Source organism: Gigantopelta aegis, chromosome 11 (assembly GCF_016097555.1).
Source record: "Gigantopelta aegis isolate Gae_Host chromosome 11, Gae_host_genome, whole genome shotgun sequence".
In the NCBI taxonomy this organism is placed as follows: domain Eukaryota; kingdom Metazoa; phylum Mollusca; class Gastropoda; order Neomphalida; family Peltospiridae; genus Gigantopelta; species Gigantopelta aegis.
In genome coordinates, this window is record NC_054709.1 from 13,188,524 (window position 1) to 13,201,501 (window position 12,978).

Here is a 12,978-nt window from a genome sequence, read left to right on the forward strand (position 1 = left end):
TGTTGATTAATAAATCAGTGTGCTCTAGTGATATCGTTAAACAAAACAAACTTTTTTATTTGGCTCTTTTTCATTTGACCCAGTGCACTATGACTGGTATATCAAGAGTCTGTGGTATGTGCTATCCTGTCTGTGGGATGGTACATATAAAAGATCCCTTGCTGCTAATGGAAAAATGTAGCAGGTTTTCCTCTATGACTATATGTCAAAATGACCATATGTTTGACGTCCAATAGCTGATGATTAATAAATCAATGTGCTCTAGTGGTGTTGTTAAACAAAACAAACTTCTTCTTCTTGACGGTGGTGTCAATGTTTTCCTTAAAGTTTAGCATTCAGATTAGTTTCTAACAAACTGCAAGTCTTAGGTCAGTGAAACTTGGTTTATAGTTGGAATCAAACTTGGTTTATAGTTGGAATGAAACTTGGTTTATAGTTGGGTCTATGGTTGATCATCACAATGCACCGGAAACGTTTATGGTAGGTGGGCTACAGTGTACACTGTAGTACTCTTGTCCTATCTTAATTCTTCTGCGTTCAAGCTATAGTTGATCATGCTTTAGATTTGTAGTCCGGTTGTGATGATAAAAGTCTTCTTTGGAACGCCAAAGCTTGACAGCCAGTGTTGCTCAGCTCGACCAGTGACTCTTGCCTCATTTTGTAGCGAATGGTAGTCATGGAAATTAATAATATTTATATTAATATCGCCTAGCCACATGTCACCTAATCAAAAGTTGTGAATACAAAGCATATAACATTGATTTCTTTATTTTTCTGCTGGATATAACCCTAGGTTATAGTACTGTACATGTACATGTAACATAGGCCTTGCCCGGTTTTTTGGGTGTTTTTTTAACTGACCCAAATATATTTCTGTCCTCCTAAACTCAATTGTACAGTATAACCCACACATCCATTTTGAAAACAAAAATTTGATCTACCCGATACCATTAATTAGGTCATAACTTGAGCTTACACATTGGCACATTTTATATGCATTTACCCCCTAAAACCGCCCCCCCCCCCCCCCATTTCCATTTATTTTTTGGGAGTTAATTCCTAACATACAACATTCTAGAATTATAGCAGCTGATTGTGTGTATGAATTCATTTATAAAATGATGCAAATTGCATTGATTTTACCACATTTTTGATTTGATTCTCAAATCTGGAATTCATTTTCATCTTAATTTATTTTTGTTCTCGTATATATATATAGGCTTGAAAAACAAAAATCGTTTCTGGGAACCCAACCCTACAAATTATTATTTTTTTCTTCTGTTTTTTAATATATGTATTTTTTAATTTATTAATACATAATTATGTAAGTGAAAAGAAAACATATATAACATTTTTAAAAGCTGATTATCGCCCTATCTAAAAAAAAAATTGGACTACTGGAAAAACCATTTTTAGGGGGCGGTATATTGATTTAAGGTTCAAGCATGCTGTCCCAGCTAAATGGGTCAATAGCTTTAACTCCTTAGTCCATCAGATGTCAATTTGAGAAAAAGTCTTGTTATGTTTCAGATAACTGTAATATAATTTTAGGTATGAACCACTGGTTTATATCAACAATATAGCACTATTTAATGAAACAATCCTGAGTTTTGGGCGATTGTTAATCTTATGTCGACTTGTTAACGACATATTAAATATATTTTTCTACATAAAATATCAGTGGTTGTATATTAAAGGGACATTCCTGAGTTTGCTACATTGTAAGATGTTTCCGACTAATAAAATATTTCTACGATTAAACTTACTTATTAAATATATTTTCTTGTTTAGAATATCAGTGTCTGTTAATATTTACAAGAAGCCCAAACTGGATTTTGTCTTCAAATAATTTTGTACGTACGAAACAAAATATTTTAGGAAATAAAATGAAATTTAACCTAGTACAAATATTAGAACGATCAGAAACGCATTTAATATACAACCACTAATATTTTATGCAGAAAAATTTATTTGATATGTAAATAAAATCGTTAAAAATTCTCTGTTAGTCAATAAGATGTTAAAAATTGCAGCAAACTCAGGACTGTCCCTTTAAAAGTGTTTCTGATCAGCTTATAGTCTTTGCACTAGATAAACTTCATTTTATTTCCTAATATATATACTGATGGAAAGAAATAAAGGATCACACAGATAGCAACATGAAATAATGACTGCATCAAAAATCAATAGGCAGCTCATTCAACACTACAGACATTCAATCCTACATTATAACTTGGTATGAAATTCAGACATTACTAAGCTAGTAGTGAATTAAATTTGGTCTACAATTTGATGTGTTCCCTTATTTCTTTCCATCAGTATATAGTGATTTCCGTAGAAATTCGGCAAGGTATGGTAGACCAAACACTTTTGGGACATTTTCACCATTTTCGAGGCACTTGTTTTTCATTAAAAATACAAAACAAAATTAATTAAAATAAAAAATGTATTTTATGTGCTTGCTTTAATCAATGAATGGCAAAAGATATAAAAGGCATATTTTATTAATTAATAATACTTTTCTAGGTGTTTTATAAAGGCAATTTTAGAATTAATTACTGAAAAAGGCTTGTTTAATCTCAGGGCAGCATGGGCAAGATGGTGCTAGACTATTGAGGCATGGTGCTGCACCATGCTAAAACAAGCTAGGGAAAACACTAGTATATATATATATATATTTTTGTACTTGCAAAATTATTGAGATACCAAATCCAGTTTGGGTTACTTACAAACATTAGGATGATCAGAAACACATTGAACATACAGACCCTGATATTCTAAACAAGATATATTTAATATGTAATACTAGTCTTACAGTGTACAAACACAGGAGAGTCCCGTTAATAAGTTTTTGGATAACCTTGCAAAGTATTAAACCAGAAAGTTATAGAGATTTTTTATATGAGCTTGTGTGTCATACTGATTTTACGAATTAAGTGTCAAGATTCTTGTATTGCACGAGCGAGAATCAGGGTAATACATGAATCCTGACACGAGTTTCGTAAAATCAGTACGACTCGCACACGAGTGTAATTATTTCTTTATTATCCATAATATTATTTTTATGAATAACAAGCTAGGAAATCATGTCGAAACGTTTCAAACAGAACTAGGAGACTACTAAACAACGTTATATTCTGAAATGACGTTATCTTGTTAAGTGTTTACACAGAGCTAAGACTGGGGAAGCCGCATTAAGTTATGACGTCGCTTCCAAAATTACGTCATTAGTTGTGCACGTGAAATCATTATGTCACATGTGGATCATACTGGCTATATTTTCCTGAATATCTAGAACTATGTGGATAATAAATATGATTATTTCTGTTTTCCCAAATTTTGCACTTAACATATTTATGAGTTTTGTTAAAATTGACTTCAATTAGAAACAGTTACTTAATATATATATTTTTTTTTCTTCACAATTACAAGTACAAAACTAAGTGTTAACCTCTGTACTTAATTTTTAAGGATATGATACTAATTAAATATTTGATTGTATATAAATACAAATGATGTACATGTGGACTAGAAATTGTGTTTGCTAACACCAGTAAACATTGTCTGAAAAATGGATGTCCTATTAGATGGCCATTTTTTTTTTGTTGACTTTTTTTGTTGTTGGTAAGATGATGTTATAGAAATTAATTGGATTAGCATTATTTTCATTTATGGGAATCGAATTCCCAAATCCCTGTTAAATAACGATCCCTCACTTCACGCAGTGAAGTCGTTGGTCAGTCTGTTATGGTATTTTGCACTGTTTAATCACCACGTAAATATCTGTACATAGGTTGTATATAACGAGAGATATATATATAGTTTAAATTTCAGAAATTGTGTATTTCCAATCAGGTACTTCAAAGCTATGTTGTGTATGAACACCACAACTTAATAATTAGGTTGCAGACTTTATAATTAGGTTTACCGTAATATTCAGAAAAATTGGCTTACTGCAGGTCAATATTCTTTTTTGTCTTGTTAGTGTTGTAGTGATTGTATAAATTACGGTAAGTGCTTCTGTTGGTAGTGTTTAGTAGGAATTTCCCAATTTGTTCAGTGGGTAGAGTGCTCGACTCACACAGGGTTCTTGGTTCAAATCTTCTCAGTGTAGGTTACATTAACATTTTAACTTTTTATCAAAAGTATGGTATTGAAATGTAGAAACTTGCTTCAAAGGGCATCTCTATATAACACTCATCTGGTTTTAATGCGTACTGTCTGTAATGACCGTAGCTTTATGAAGAAAACATAAGTACACTCCAGCTGTGTGTGAAAATAAAAAGATTTGATTTTGTTCAGCGACACCACTAGAGCACATTGATTGATTAATCATTGGCTGTTGGATGTCAAACATTTAATAATTCAGATATAGTTTTTAGACTGCACCTGCTGTATTTTTCGATTAGCAACAAGGCATCTTTTACATGCACTTTCACAAATACAGGACATCATATACGATGGCCTTTGATATATCAGTTGTAGGGCATTGGTTGTGACTGGTGGGGGGGGGGGGGAGAGACCAGAGGAGGTTCAATCAGATGATCCAGAGAAATCCTGCAAATTGACAGCACTTACCATAGACTGGGCAGGACGTAGCCCAGTGGTAAAGCACTCGCTTGATACGCTGTCGGTTAGGAATTGATCCCCGTCGGTTAGGAATCAATCCCTGTCGGTGGGCCCATTGGGCTGTTTCTCTTTCCAGCCAGTGCACCAAGACTGGTATATCAAAGGTCGTGGTATGTGCTATCCTGTCTGTGGGATGGTGCATATAAAAGATCTCTTGATATTAATGGAAAAATGTAGCGTGTTTCATCTCTAAGACTATATGTCAAAATTACCAAATGTTTGATATCCAATAGCCGATGATTAATAAATCAATGTGCTCTAGTGGTGTCGTTAAACAAAAGCTTAATCTTACCATAGACTTTGAATCAATGGAGTGGGGTGGGTGAACCCGCAAGGCTGATTGATGTTCAGACGAGCACTCCTACCACTGAGCTATAGCATGTCCGGAACATGTGTATAAAGACCACATGCTATTAAAGGCAACTTTTTGTTGAAAACCAGAGTGGTCTTTGTATACAGGTTCGACTATATGTTCTGTTATTGTTGATCTAATGAAATGGCAACCTGGACATCTTTCACTGGATTTAGATGAGTATTGTTCTTTATACACTGACAAAATAGTTGGGTGGGTGGGGGAAATTACTTCATTTATCCCGCAATCACTGTATTCATTGTCAAGATGTGATGACAAGATAAATCTCTATATTTTTGGTCAGTGACCAAAAATATAGGTCACGTGACATAAGCCCGACTCGACTCCGAGTATTTCAGACTCGATTTTCAATAAACATACTCTTTAAATCATTTGTTTTAGTACAGTAAATGCAAATAAATTTTAGTTTTGCAATAACAATACAAAACTTGTATGTTTGTTTATGAATTGGCATTTAGAAACGCTTTTTGAATGTGACAGAATGTAGCTAGTGTCTTACAAAGAATGACGTCATGTATCTTGTATGACGTCATACGGTAAAAGCCTTGCTAGGTTGACAATACTCGATTTGCGTACACAAAAATGGAATAAATATTGATTTTCCAAATATTCCTGTAGGATTGCAGGATAAAAGAAATAACTGGTTACTGTCTTAAGATATCGGCTTTATCCTGCTCAGGACGCAGAGCCGCGCTGCATTCGCCATTCTAACCTTCACAGGATAAAGCCGATATCTTAAGACAGTAACCAGTTATTCCCTATTTACTCAGTATTATGCATAGTAAATGCTGACCTGTGTATAAAAAAAAGAAACAAAAAGCAAAAAAAAAGTGGAACCAAAGTAAAGCCTCAAATACATTTTCATTCATAATATGAATTGAATTAATCAGAGGTGGGAATTGTCCTCGGATCAGCTGTTTTCCTCTTTTGGAACATTGCATTTCCTCGCATTTTAATCGTCCTCTCCTCCACAATGTGTCAGATGGCACAGATTTTAACCTAGGATTTCAAGAATCTCCAGGACCCCTCTAGATTTCCTCTTTTTTTACATTTCACCAATTCCCACCCCTGATTAATCTACTTGTGTGTAATATACCCTGGTCACACAGGAAACATATATACAGCCTACTTTATGTTTCTGTTATATGTGCACATGTAGGTTATCAGTGAATATCGCTTGGGAGTTACTAGACCATATTTAGGGGTGTGATTCCTCCTTGGTTATTTTAAGTGCAATGATGTTTTAAACATGAAAGTTAGCTGATTTTAGCTGCTGTAACATTATAATTAATATAGGAAAAAACTCAACAAAACAAACCCCAACATATTTGAAGAAATGAGTATTGCAAGGAATAAAGCTTAAGTGCGAACAGTTGATAGTTTCCAGATCGACATGGTGTTACATGAGCTATGACATTGACTAAGTTCAGAGGTGGATCTAGGAGGTGGGGGGGGGGGGGGAGACTCCAGGGGCCCGGTCCCCCCTAAATTTTGCAACAGTTATAATTTTATTATATATTAATTTTTATTTTTTTTACAATCCCCCTCCAAACCTCCCTCAAAGTTCCTTTAACATTCCACCTCAAGTCATTGGGGGCCCCCCCTTAAATGGATTTTTTGGATCCGCCACTGAATTTGGCTTCTTGTCGTTTGTTGTGTTTTAAAATTTGATAAATATATCCATTTTGAGTAGATAAACAGATTTTATTTCTTCAAAACTATTATACATTTATTTCATACCTGCTTAGATGTGCTAGAAAGTTTATATAAAAATATTCTTTTTGTATATACTAGTATTTCGTTCTTCGTGTGCTGTAGGTTTTTTTAATTATTTTTTATTTTATTATTATTGTTTTTTTAATTATATAATTTTATTTGGTAGGTGTTGGGTTTAAAAGGAAAAAAAAAAAATGTGCTGCCACCATTGTGGTCTTGAGTAAAACAGCCCCGGTGAGGGTTGATAATGTAATGGTATAAATTTCCGTATTTCACAACAGAACAGCTTGATAATGTAATGGTATAAATGTCCGTATTTCACAACAGAACAGGTTGATAATGTAGTGGTATAAATTTCCGTATTTCACAACAGAACAGGTTGATAATGTGGTATAAATTTCCGTATTTCACAACAGAATAGATTGATAATCTAATGGTATAAATTTCCGTATTTCACAACAGAACAGGTTGATAATGTAGTGGTATAAATTTCCGTATCTCATAACAGATAATGTGAAGACCATGTAAAACGTGTGTATACCTAAATTCATGTATGAATTATGTCTTATACTTCGTAAATTGTTACCTGTATTGTTTTTTTACCCCGTAATTCCACCTAGTGGAGGGTCTTTTTTGGTAAAATTAATACACAAATCTTCATGTATGTATTGAATTTTCAATATTGTAATTTCAGTATAGGTAAGACTAGAGATTGAATCTAGTAACCATTATTTAAGACCCTAAATCACATCCATGTTTCCTACAAATGTATATCCAATATATGATTGCAAAATAGCCGACATATTTTTAATGAGCAATAGAGAAAATCATTATTTATATGGAGTAGGACAAAAAGAATTACTTTTTCATGGAGGGGGGAGGTGGAAGGGGGAACAGATCCCTCCGTAGCCCTTCCAGTTCCTGTGGGCCTGTAGATACATGCATTTTAATGTGTAATGTATAAATATGAATTAATTATACTCTCATTTACACACGTTGAAAGAATCAAGAACATACATGGGGTCATTGAACAATTTCAAAATGCAAAATTTAGCATTTATAAAAAATACTTACCATGTACCGTTTTGTAATGCTAAACCACTCCACTATAAAAGTATGTAACGCTTGTCAATATGGCCCCAATTTACCCCATCTTTATGACATAATTTGACCAAAATTATAGGTTTTTCTGTGGGTATTTTAGGTTAGGATGGTTTGGTAATAAGTACTAGAAAGAAAATCATTTGTTAACACACCTCTTAACTGACACCCCCTCCCTCCCCCATGTTTTGTAACTCCCCCACCTTAGTGTTACTTAATTGTTGCACGCTCCTGTAATATATTGTAGCCAATAAAGAACCATTGTTTCATTGTAACTTCAGCATCACTTAATAAGCCCTTATGATGTTCCAAACCCAACCACTGGCCCTGCCAGAGATTTGGCTTGGGGTGGACATGCCTGAACCTTGAAATGATGTAGGCACGTAAAAAGAGTTAAAGCAAACATCACTTAAGAACCAATGTTGTAACTTCTATCTCAATGAAAACTGGTTTCAATATGGTAACTGTTCCAATGTGACTTAGGTTATCACAGAGACCCAGTTTCAATATGGTAACTGTTCCAATGTGACTTTGATACCACTGAGAACCAGTTTCAATATGGCAACTGTTCCAATGTGACTTCGGTATCACAGAAAACCAGTTTCAATATGGTAACTGTTCCAATGTGACTTTGATACCACTGAGAACCAGTTTCAATATGGCAACTGTTCCAATGTGACTTCGGTATCACAGAAAACCAGGTTCAGTATGGCAACTGTTCCAATGTGACTTCAGTATCACTGAGAACCTGTTTCAATATGGCAACTTCAACATCGGTAAACACACTTTCACTGTTGTTACTTTCACTATTTAAAGACCCTAAATATAGGCCGTTACATCACATTAAAGTTTCCTGTGTCCCAAGTAGTAACCGGAGCCCAAAATTGTACAATTTCAGTATCAGTTAGCTTTCTCCATAGCTGAAGCCAGATATAAGATATTTTTTTAATGTAGCTTTTATATACATACATTGTACATGTAGTAGTAGCTGTTCTAGCGTGGACTCTCGCATGCACACACACACATACACATATACACACGGTGATTCATGCACTATTTGTTAGTGACTGGTACATTTGTTTTATGTTTTGTATAGTTGTTGGTGTACTTGTACATATTGTATGTCAGCCACTGCCATGCAATCGAGTGGTTTTAAATAAACGCTCTTTTTACACACTTTGGTTTTCTTGTATTTTTGTTAGTCTACCGGCCTCGGTGGGGTCGTGGTTAAGCCATCGGACATAAGGCTGGTAGTACAGGGTTGGTAAGAAAAAAAGAAATGTTTTATTTAACAACACACTCAACACATTTTATTTACGGTTATATAACGTCAGCGATATGGTTAAAGACCACACAGATATTGATAAGAGGAAACCCGCTGTCGCCACTTCATAGGCTACTCTTTTCGATTGGCAGCAAGGGATCTTTTATATGCACCATCCCACAGACAGGATAGTCCATACCACAGCCTTTGTTACACCAGTTGTGGAGCACTGGCTGGAATGAGAAATAGCCCAATGGGTCCACTGATGGGGATCGATCCTAGACCGACCGCGCATCGAGCGAACACTACCACTGGGCTACGTCCCACCCCTAGTTGTGACGAAGGTAGTTTAAATCCAGTGTTTAGTCTACCGGCCTAGATGGTGTCGTGGTTAAGCCATCAGACACAAGGCTGGTAGGTACTGAGTTCGCAGCCCAGTACCGGCTTCCACCCAGAGCGAGTTTTAACGACTCTGTGGGTAGCTATAAGGCCACTACAACCTCTTCTCTCTCACTAACAACTAACACACTGTCCTAGACACACAGTCCAGATAGCTGAGGTGTGTGCCCAGAACCAGTGTGCTTGAACCTTAATTGGATATAAGCATGGATATAAGTCTAAATGAATGTGTTTAGTCTAACATAAGGCATGCTTTCTATCGTTATATTAACACGATGTGACGTCATTTGTAAATCGTATATGACATCGGTAAATAAAAGGCGCCAACTGCAGTAAAAAGAAAAAGGGAGTTCCCCATTTAAAAGTTCCACTCCAGATCGCACGTGCGATACAAAATAAATTTATCATACAGTTTCAAAATGTCTTTATAATAAGATTGAATAGGTATGTAATAAATAATTGTTTTACATGTGTATGTTATTTTAATGTATTTACCTTCAGGGTCAGTGTGCAGAGCAGGGGCTTGACCCCCATCCCCATTTTTAATGACAATAGGTGCTCTGCTAAAAAAAAAAATCCATCACCAATGTTCTTCCCTTATTGAGAAAATCATTCACGTTTAGTGCTGTCAAATGTATTCAAGCAGTTTTTTGATTCGTCAAATGAAAGGTTGTACAATAGAAAGCAGGGGTCTCGCTACATGTCATACGCGATGGTGGGCCCGCCATCTTAAGACTTATTTCCAATATGCCCGCCATCCATTGGCAGCAATAACAATATCTGCCATCCATTTATTTAGGCCACCATCTAAAATCACAAGTCCTGCCATCGTCTTGAACTACCAGAGTAATCGGGTTCATCGTCGTTTACAAGACATTTTCGAAGTACTTGTACCCTGCAAATCTTAGGTACCATCCCTTCCTATAAGTGGAACCAGCTCTACCGATTCCCTCCATCCCTTTCCTGAATACTGGAGAGACCACTGGAAAGTTTTTTTTTTTTTACAATGAATGTTTAACAACACCCCAGCACGAAAAATACCTCGGCTATTGGGTGTCAAACTATGGTAAATGCAATTTGTTTTTACAAATGTATAATCTGAAAGTTGACATTTTGACCTGGATACCACTTTAATAGTTGACAATTAAACCGTTGACATTTTCCCTGCACCACTTCATGGAAAGGACATGTTTTATTTAACGACGCACTCAACACTTTTTATTTTACGGTTATATGGTGTCAGACATATGGTTAAGGACCACACAGATATTGAGAGAGGAAACCCACTGTCGCCACTCCATGGGCTACTCTTTTCGATTAGCAGCAAGGGATCTTTTATATGCACCATCCCACAGACAGGGTAGTACATACCACAGCCTTTGATATACCAGATGTGGTGCACTGGCTGGAATGAGAAATAGCCCAATGGGCCCACCGACGGGGATCGATCCCAGACCGACCGCGCATCGAGCGAGCACTGTACCACTGGGCTACATCCCGCCCCTTTGACCTGGGTACCACTTTAATAGTTGACAATTAAACCATTGATATTTTGTCCTACCACCACTCTGTGGATGCCCCGTAGACACAAAGCATGACATACAAGTTGAATAAATAACTTTTATTTAATGGAATGCTAGTACCATGTGAACAGATATACATTATAAACATCATCATCACAATTTATAATGTACACAAACAATCTTTTAGTCACAACCCCACACACATTTCAAGATGGTCGATTCAGGGTTACATTTACAATAAAATTAAAGTTATAAAGTATGTTTTGTTTAATAACACCACTAGAGCATATTTGATGTCAAACATATGGGGTGGGGGGGTGGGGGCCCAGACGGGGATAGGGCTGGATGTAGTCTATTTTTGATGCAGTCTGTTTGGGATTGATCCCAGTTAGTGGGCCCCCACTGGGTTATCGGGAGAGACTGGATGTAGCCCAGTGGTAAAGCGCCTGCGTGATGCACAGTCTGTTTGGGATCGATGCCGTCGATAAGCCCATTGCAGAGATTTCTCGTTCCGGCCAGAGCACCACAACTGGTATATCAAAGGCCGTGGTATGTGCCATCTTGTCTGTGGGATGGTGCTACTAATTGAAAAATGTAGTGGGTTTTCTCTTTAAGACTATATGTCAAAATTACCAAATATTTGACATCCAATAGCCGATGATTAATAAATTAAATGTGCTCTAGTGGTATTGTTAAACAAACCAAACTTTAAACTTTTTGAAACATTTGATCATTTTGTTTGTGATTTTGCCCGAATATCTGTCCTGTTTGCTTGAATTTGAGGATTTGCTCCAGCACTAAGAAGGGCAGTCACCCCCCCCCCCCCCCCCTCCTCCCTCCCAGTCTCATATGCTTATGGCAGCAAGGTATATTTTATATAGTCTCAGATGTAGCACATCCTTTGACATACCAGTCTTGCAGCACTGGATGGGACGGGGAAAAGACCCCAAAATTTCTCATTTCATCTTATTTCCGTGCTTATATCCAATCAAGGTTCAAGCACGCTGTCCTGGGCATACACCTCAGCTATCTGGGCTCTGTCTGTCCAGGACAGTGGGTTAGCTGTTAGTGAGAGAAAAAGACGGTGTAGTGGTCTTACACCTACCCACCGAGTCGTTAAAACTCGCTCTGGGTGGGAGCCGGTACCAGGCTGTGAACCTAGTACTTACCAGCCGTATGTCCGATGGCTTAACCACGACACCAATCAGTGAATGGGTTGACCGAGGTTCGATCTGCTAAACAAAGCCCCGCAGACAGGCAACTCTCTACCAAAACATTTGAGCTAAATCATGGCCTTACATACAGTATGGCATCGTATTCACTAAATGCATGAGAGCGAGATCGAGAGAGAGAGAGAAGAGAGGAGAGAGAGAGAGAGAGAGATGAGAAGAGAGAGAGAGAGAGAGAGACGCCAGAGAGAGAGAGAGGGAGGATGAGAGAGAGTGAGGCGACAGACAGCACCCACACACGAGAGAGAGAGAGAGAGAGGGGAGAGAGAGAGAGACCGACACAGACGAGAGAGGGAGAGAGAGCCGAGAGAGAGAGAGAGAGACAGACAACACACACAGAGAGATAGAGAGAGAGAGAGAGCAACAGACAACGGACGATACACCGAGAGAGGAGAGAGAGAGAGGGGAGAGAGGAGACTACACACACAGAGGAGGAGAGAGAGAGAGAGAGAGAGAGAGAGAGGAGAGAGAGAGAGAGTGGCAGAGAGAGAGAGAAGAGAGCGAGAGAGGAGGAGAGAGAGAGAGAGTAGGGAGGGAGAGGGATGGGAAAGCCATTCAAGTATGCCTCTATTACAGGTATTATAAGTATTACAGGTCTCCTACTACCTAACCAGGCCCACAAATTTTTTCATATCTCCCAAGAGTAAGGGCCGTACTCTGACAATGGGTATAGTGTTATGAATCAAAACTTGTATCTGTAACGGTACATGACAAACTATAAACCAAAAACTATAAAACAAAATC